Consider the following 8,010-nt stretch of genomic DNA (forward strand, 5'->3'; position numbering starts at 1 on the left):
ATGATGTTGAGCAAGAAATGGTTTGTATCTTTCAGGTATGAATTGAAAGTGGGTTGGATATTCTTAATGAGATTATCAGCGAATCTAGACATTGGTTCAGTGATGGTGCCAATAGCGGAAACAATAGGTCGGCCAGGATTATTTGCTTTGGGTAGTTTTGGCAGGATATAAAATCGCCCCGGGATGGGGCTAATGAATATTAATGACCTTATAGCTCTCTCGCTGAGATAGTCTTCTTTGACAAGTTCTTTTATGGTATTGGAAACAATTTTCTTGAAATGTCTGTCAGATCATCATCAAGGCGCTTGTAGAAATGAATATTATTCAGCTATCTTTGAATCACAGCAGTATAATCAGACTTATTCATTATTACTACAGTGCCACCTTTATCAGCTGGTTTGATAATTATGTTTTCGCAATCTTGCAGCTTATGGAGGGCTTTTTTTTACAAATGGACAGATTATGTTTAAGGGACGTGGGTTTCTTATAGGCCTCCAGAATGTCGCCTTGTACTGCTGAGATGTAGAGATCAAGAAACTTGTCACGTCGTGTTGGAGGCGTCCAGTGCTCACGGGATGGCAAGTGCGAAGAAGATGGCCGTTCATGAAAGAATTCTCTTAAGCGTAGGTTTCGTGCAAAATTGTTTAAAGTCTTTGCCAGCTGGAAGTCGGTAAAGCCACCAGTGGCGGGACAGAAGTTGAAAGCCTGAGCAAGTACCGCTAATTCCTGTTCGGAAAAAATAACCTCAGAAATATTGACAATGTTAGTGAACTTATCTACTTCTGTATTATCGGAATCCACTTTTTATTTTACAGTCATCTCAGGAAGTATTTTGTCGCGGAGCAACTTCTTAGCCTTTTTTGAGTGGATTTCGGCGTACTTACTATGTTCGAATCCGCTGAGGACCCTGATCTCTGAAGTACTCATCGGATGCGAGGTGCGTAGTTGTCGGTCAGTGTTAACTAATGCTTTCGAGTATTCTTTGTGATGGTTGATCACGACACGTGTTTGGTCTAAACAAGCATTTGTTAAGATTGCATTCCATTTGTCGCTGTTGTGGCCCGACATTTTGGGAGTTGCTGGTTTCAATGAAAGTCGAAGCCCCTTAGGTACCGTCGAAGCAGTTTACATAGGTACCAAGTGTGGACGCGTGGAGAGCATGACGGATTCGTTTTTCAATAATTTCCCTGATTTTACAAAAACTCGAATAGTTCGGTAGATTGACTGCCGGTTGGGATACTAGTCAATTATTAGAGACCTTGCTGAATTTAGTACTTCGAAGTTTGTATGGGTGCGAAGCAGGAAGAGTGATGGACCTTTTTTGTGGTGGCTGCGTCTGCAAACTTGAAGCGTTGTTTAGAGAACGCTGGCGCTCTGTCGTTTGACACCCGCTAAGAGAGTCACCGGTGCGCTGGTTTTGTGCGGGAGACGGCCGGGTGGCATACGCTTGCTTTGAATGACTGCTCACATGTCCAATGAAGGAGGGCCCCTTTGTGTGTTGCTTCTGTTCGCATGGTTGAGCGAAGCTTGTTTCGGAGATGCGCTGCGCTGTCGACTGCCCGAGGGTTGGTTGTTGGTTCAGGGATGACGGCAGTCGATCGGGAGACTTCTGTTTTCGGGAGCAGCTAGTTGCGTGATCAAGCCATGAGCAAGATACGACGTTGCGCATGTGACGATGACAGAGTTGGGGGATATGGCTCGCCATCAGTGCGACGCCCTCGTAGCTGGGATGTAGGCCGTCAGCAGCGAGAACACGCGCGGATGGGAACCACTCGAACCATGGCCCAGAAAAAATACGACACGAGAGTGGCGGCAAAAATCTCTCAGGCAGTGGTTAAATTCACATGCCTCTCGGTTGCTGTGCTGTACAGTCGCTGTGTTGCCGTTGCCACGGCAACGATTGGTACATCGGGGAAGTACCAAGCTTGCATATTTGCATATTTGTCAAACGCCACGTGACTGGTTTTGCGGGTGAGGCCATGTTTTTTCTGATAAAGGTCGGTCCCCGCCTAAAACGTAGGAAAAATAAAAAAATTCGTGTTGCCCGTCTTTCACTTTTTGGTATTTTCCCACTGGATCCAAGGAAACTTTTTCACACACAAATATATATATATCAAAGCAGACACACAACTTAGTGGTTGTCTTTATTGCCAAAGGAGTCGACCGGTTGGAGGGTTTGCGAACAAGTGCAAGTGCGATGTGCTCAAATCCTTACAAAGACTGGTCCACCGGCCAAAACCATGAAATATCTTGAGAAATACATTATCTTACCACCGCATCAACAAATATATATATATATATATATATATATATATATATATATATATATATATATATATATATATATATATATATATATATGCACACAGGTGAAAGCACATGATGGGTTCAAGCAGTTCGTACTGAATCTTGATTCACAGCCTTCTGTGTTTATTTATTGTGCTCCTATTTTGCTTTTGTTAACCAGTTGTTCTCCTATATATCGCCATGTAGTCGCCACGACGACGAAGGCAACAGTCGGCGTATCAAAGAAGAAACTTTTCATTTAGCCAAACGTGTGGCTGAGAAACTGAAGGACAGACTACAGCAATGCACTCATGCACTGTTAGCGGTGAACAGAGCATCGGACGCCGATCAACTTACAAGCGGGGAATCGCGTTGGCATTTGTACATGTGCCATCAAATATTGCAGCCTTATCGTTTGTTGTCGCGCAACCTCTGGAGTAAGCTCTGGTTGTTTCGATGCATTGTAGAGTGCTCCCATGAGAAATAGAGTGGTTGCGTCTTTTCCTTTGTACAACCGCTCTCTCTCTTATGAGAATGTTTTATATAGCTCTCCGAAACGGACAATCAAATATGACATTAAGAAGACAATCTACAATAATCGCGAAGCTTCCAAAAAATGAGGTGCCGTTTTCACTCAGCAATCCTGAAAATATTTGTGGGCGAAAACCGAAGGAAATAAAAGTGAAAATGAGAAACTAGCGTGGCGGTATTATTTGACTATCGGTTGTTCAGTGTTAATGTTTTTATGGCATTATGGCATTTTGTTTGTTATGACTAAGAGCTTCTTGGTAATGTTTTTGTTGCCCACTGACGTTTCAGTTGCCCACTGACACGCGTTGGTGGTGTGGCCGCTTCAGCAATTTTATGGTGCTCTGGTCTCGTGCCGACAGCCGAGCACCACCGAGTTCGAGCAACAGCCACTTCAGACACTCAACCGATGCGCCGTTCCCTTCAAAAGCCTTGTCGGTCGTTGGGTATGGCGAGTCTTCGCTCCCGGCTGCATCTTCACAAAGCTGATAGAGGGAGTGCACAAGGCAACTGTAAGTGAAGGCACCATATAAATGTTGCATCATATAAATGTTTTCTTAACTCACCTTTACAGCAACAGTTAACTCACCGTACAGCATAACAAAGGCTTTGCATATTCGGCACTGGGGCTCGCACAAAGGTGCGACGATGACTCTGGACTTCTTCAGTCGCTTTCTCGTTTTCACGCAGCTTGGTTCTATGAAAGCCCTAAGGGATCCCTTGCATCAGCCAGTAATTCGAAGCCTTCCGTCTGGAACTGCGGCTGGTCGCTGGCTGAAATTGAACCCGTGGGTGAGAGGGCTTGCCACGCGTAGCGTGAGAATTTGCCTTCGGTTACGTGAGACGCACCGTAAGATATGCCGTGGATTGCATCAGACTACAGCCTTTGTTCATGCCCTTTGCATAAGACAGCTCGCTGGCTGCATCAGCTATTTTATCGATGTTGAGGCTAATTGCATCCGACAAAACCAACTTAAATACTTTGCCAAAGATTGCAGTTTAGGTTGGACGCACAGGCATAACGTGTTTACATCCAAATCAATGATGAGAGCAGCCAAAAAATGATAATGGCGATGATATTCCTCACTGCCGTCGAGCAGCCAAAAAAATGATAATGGCGAAGATGTTCCTCACTGCGATGACACTCACCCAAAAAGGGAAATGTCCAAGAACCAAGCGGCAGGATGTTTTAGCTAAAAGGCTACCCAGTAACTTAAGCGTAACCGATTTCCTGGTTTTCTGTGTTCTTTGACCTTTTCAAAACTATAGTCTTTGTTGGGGACCTTCGACGCAAGAACTTTGGTCTGTGCGTCCATTTCTCTGTTTGTGCACCCTTAACAATATCGCCTACTCTGAACGGCACCAGCCTACGCTCCAAACGACCAACCCCATCTGCAGCCCCCACCAATGTTGCTCAAGGTTCAGCGCTCATACTTGTGCGATTGTAAATCAAAATGGAATGATTGCACATATCTGAGGCACCATAACAACACGTATATGTTCTGTATGTGCGTCGTTTACTAGAAAAGGCATACATAAGTAATTCTAAGGAACGTAGCGTTTATCACGCTGCGCTGACCATGCAACGCTTGCATGAAAAGGCAAGCGTTCCCAACGCTTTGCTAAGACAACACAGTGGCGGCACCTACCCGTCGCCTTGCGTTCTACACCTTATCACCTCTAAGCCGCACGCTTTGTTTTCCAAGATAACTGCCAGATAGCACCCACTCCTCCCGTGTGACGTGACTTGATCTGCTTGTTCGCCTTCGCTGCACGCTCGAGGCACTCTGACGCAGCGCCTCCAGACTACCATTCACCAATTTTCTTGCGCGAAACATTAAATAAATGTTTTACTCACTCTCTCCAGACGCAAGACTATCGTCTTTCGAAGACATTTTCAGATCAACATGCAGATACGAGGCCAATGTTTTCATTTATTCTTTGAACTTCTACTAACAGTCACCGATAATTTAACAGATGTTCTCACACCTGTGTTACGAGCGTGCACGTGGGCGGTCGTGGGACAAAAGTGGTTCCCAAGGAGATTCTCTCCAATTACTTATAGTATCATCTTATTGCTCACCGTATGCGCATTCCTTTTTCCCACGGAACAATGAAACAACATAGAGCGATCTACACGCCTCTAACCAGCTTGCATATTATACCTTACTGGCTGTCCCAATTATTTGCTCATTAATTTTTACACCATGTGCAGCACTTGTCACGTATTATTCAATTTCTTGAAATCAACTCTCGATTGCAACTAGTCACACATTGTTTATTGTTGCGCCCGTGATACCACTATACTGCACCTGGTTTTCCTAATACAACATAAATCTACTCCCAGGATTCCACACACCAAAAGGCTTGAGTGACCACAACGTCTTTAATTTCAACATAACTCTACCTGTAACTTTTAGAGGCTCAGAGACTACGATTATCTGAGATGATCTGAGCAATTGACTGCAGTAAAGACATTTCATCAGACATTTATAATGCCACATCTGGTCTTCCCCAAAGCTATGACAATTGACAAGCACCGAGCATAAGCAGCAAGCTGCTAAAATTAGCAGATGGCCCTTAAGGCTTATGAATGCACGTTATTTTGGTATGGACCTTTTTCATAAATACGCCACATCTCGGTGAGCTTCTCGTCAGTTTCTCTTCGTAAAGGAGCGTTGGATAACTAGCGCCATTATGAGGGCACGGAAAGCGAGCTGTCAAATGCGTGAGTGCTGTGATGTTTGTGTTCGTGGCTAGTTCTCCGTATCATCCGCTGCAATCGCACCGCTTTCTAGCTTGAACGAGCTTCTAGTACTCTTCGATAATCTTTCTGAGCTGCTTCCGCTGCACAATGAGCAATATTTTGTACTATTCAACGCGTTGGACGAGCAGTTTGGTTTGTTATGACTGGCAATACATGGATCCGGTCTGCAAAACACTCTCATCGGGGTGCCCTCCCGACGTGGTCCGCGTCCTGCAGGAACGCAAGAGCTGTCTGTGCGCGCTAGAAAAAACGCGCATTAGCGTCGCTGGGACACACAGCCTGCGTCGTCTGCTTTGGTGTCCTCACAATGGAGGCACGCTGTAGTTCGCGTCCGCGGTGCTAGGGGCACCCTTTTTTAAAAGGGTGAAGGAACTTGAGACCGATATGTGGAGAATTGACATGATGAAGAAGTCCGCACTAGAGATCTATTGAAATTTCAAGCAGGAAATTGCCAAGGAAAGGATCTATGATAATATTCGGGGTAGTTCTCTACTGTTTGAGGCCAGGACGGGAGTATTGCGAACCAAGACATATCGGGCCAAACACGAAGGGGTAGACACGGTATGCAGTGCGTGTGGAGAGGAAGAGGAAAGTGCCGAGCACTTGATAATGTTCTGTAAAGGGCTTCACTGTATAGTTCACGGTGATGGCGCAGAGCTTTTCAAAGCACTGGGGTTTTGAGACAGGGAGGGCAAAATAGACTTTAAGCGGGTAGAATTAACAAGAAGGAGGTTATCTGATTTGTGGCTAAAGTCGAGTCACGAGTGAAAATTTAACCCCTCACTGCAAAGTACGAGTGCTCAAACTCACTATTTAAAGGGAAGAAATAAAGCTAGTTTTTTGGTTCGCTATGCATTACGGCTTGGTGGCGTTAGCCACCGCCCGATCTAAAGGGTACAGCCATATCAATCCATCCAATCCAATCCATTCATCAGGTCTGTAGCAAAAAATGTACTAACTCATTTTTATACAACTAAGAACACCATTGTTTTGTTTCATCTACCTCTTTTTACACGTATATCATAATTCACTTTTGATCCAAATTATCTACAACGCATATAGATGCTGCCTTATCAAAAGCCTGCCAATCTGCTATTTTCAAAAAAGCTTGCGCTACGCTCCTTCTAACGTACGTGCTTTGTTACATAACATTACGTTCGTCCAGCTCGGTGTAACAGTGTCTAGAGTGCTACGCAGTTGATCCGAAGGTTGCGGGTTCGATCCCAGCCCTAGCGATTGCATTTAGACGGATGTGAAATGTTAGAAACTTGTATACTGTGCGATGTCAGTGCTCGTTGAAGAACACCAGATAGTAAAAAATTCTGGAGCTCACCACTATGGCATCTTCAATTTCTTATAGTGGTGTCGGAGCGTAAAGCTGCACATTTTATAATATTAATATGGTCATTCTCAAATTCATTATGCTTAATTCAGGCAATAACCATATATATGTTACCTTATCAATATGTTGAAAGCATTTCTCAATATGGCATCAAGGTTCACGTCTAGAAACTACGACTATCATTCAACCGTTAGCCTAATGAAAAATGATCTTGCATTTCGGTCACTAGATGAACGGCACATCATGGTCCTTTTATAATGTTTCGTAGATACGTTTAGAGTAATGAACATCCCTGCTTGCCACTTCGTCCTCCTCTGCGCACATACCATCGAATTCACAACACACGTAGTTTAATACACAATCCTGGTTACACACAGGAACCATGCATTGGCAGTCCACGTTAAGAGGGTAGAATTTCATAAGTTAGCGCACAGCTCACCGAAGAACTTTCGAAATATAAAGCATATAATCCGGCACTCTGTTATAGACGGGAAATTCAGAACACGAATAATGGCAGATATTCTTTAAATACAGAGTGCTGACAATCAAGTTCACTTCAATGAAATGATTCTAAGCGAATAAAGCTCAGTTGGTCGCACTCCGACAACTACATATAAAAACGCACATATACCAACTATTTTAAATAACGTCGACCGACACTTTTCAATTCACTGCCAACACTGTACACCAGGGTACTGTAATTTATAGCATATTCTCTGGCTGTAACTTTTCACCTCGGCTCATTAGCACCGAGGAAATCCTCCTGTGAAGCTGCCTTGCACCTCCCGGAGCTCATCAGCCAACTCTTTTTTGTTCAGAGGGCGCCAAAAATCGCTGAGAGGCTTCAGCTTCCGGGATCTTTTTGGGTGTTGCTCCCTGGTAGAACTAGCGCAGTACACAGTCCCGCCCTGCTTCGGCTACTTTTGAACCACTCTAAAGTTCTCACTCAATTACTCGAGGAAAGGACCTTTAGGTTAGATTGTTAGCTTCGAATCTCGTCGCATACTGCCCATAGTGAACGAAACTTTAGGTCGACCCGTGCGCTGCTTCGCATGCTATTGATGTTTGCCTTAGTGGGAGAGGATGC

Source organism: Rhipicephalus microplus, chromosome 2, assembly GCF_043290135.1.
Source record: "Rhipicephalus microplus isolate Deutch F79 chromosome 2, USDA_Rmic, whole genome shotgun sequence".
NCBI lineage: Eukaryota > Metazoa > Arthropoda > Arachnida > Ixodida > Ixodidae > Rhipicephalus > Rhipicephalus microplus.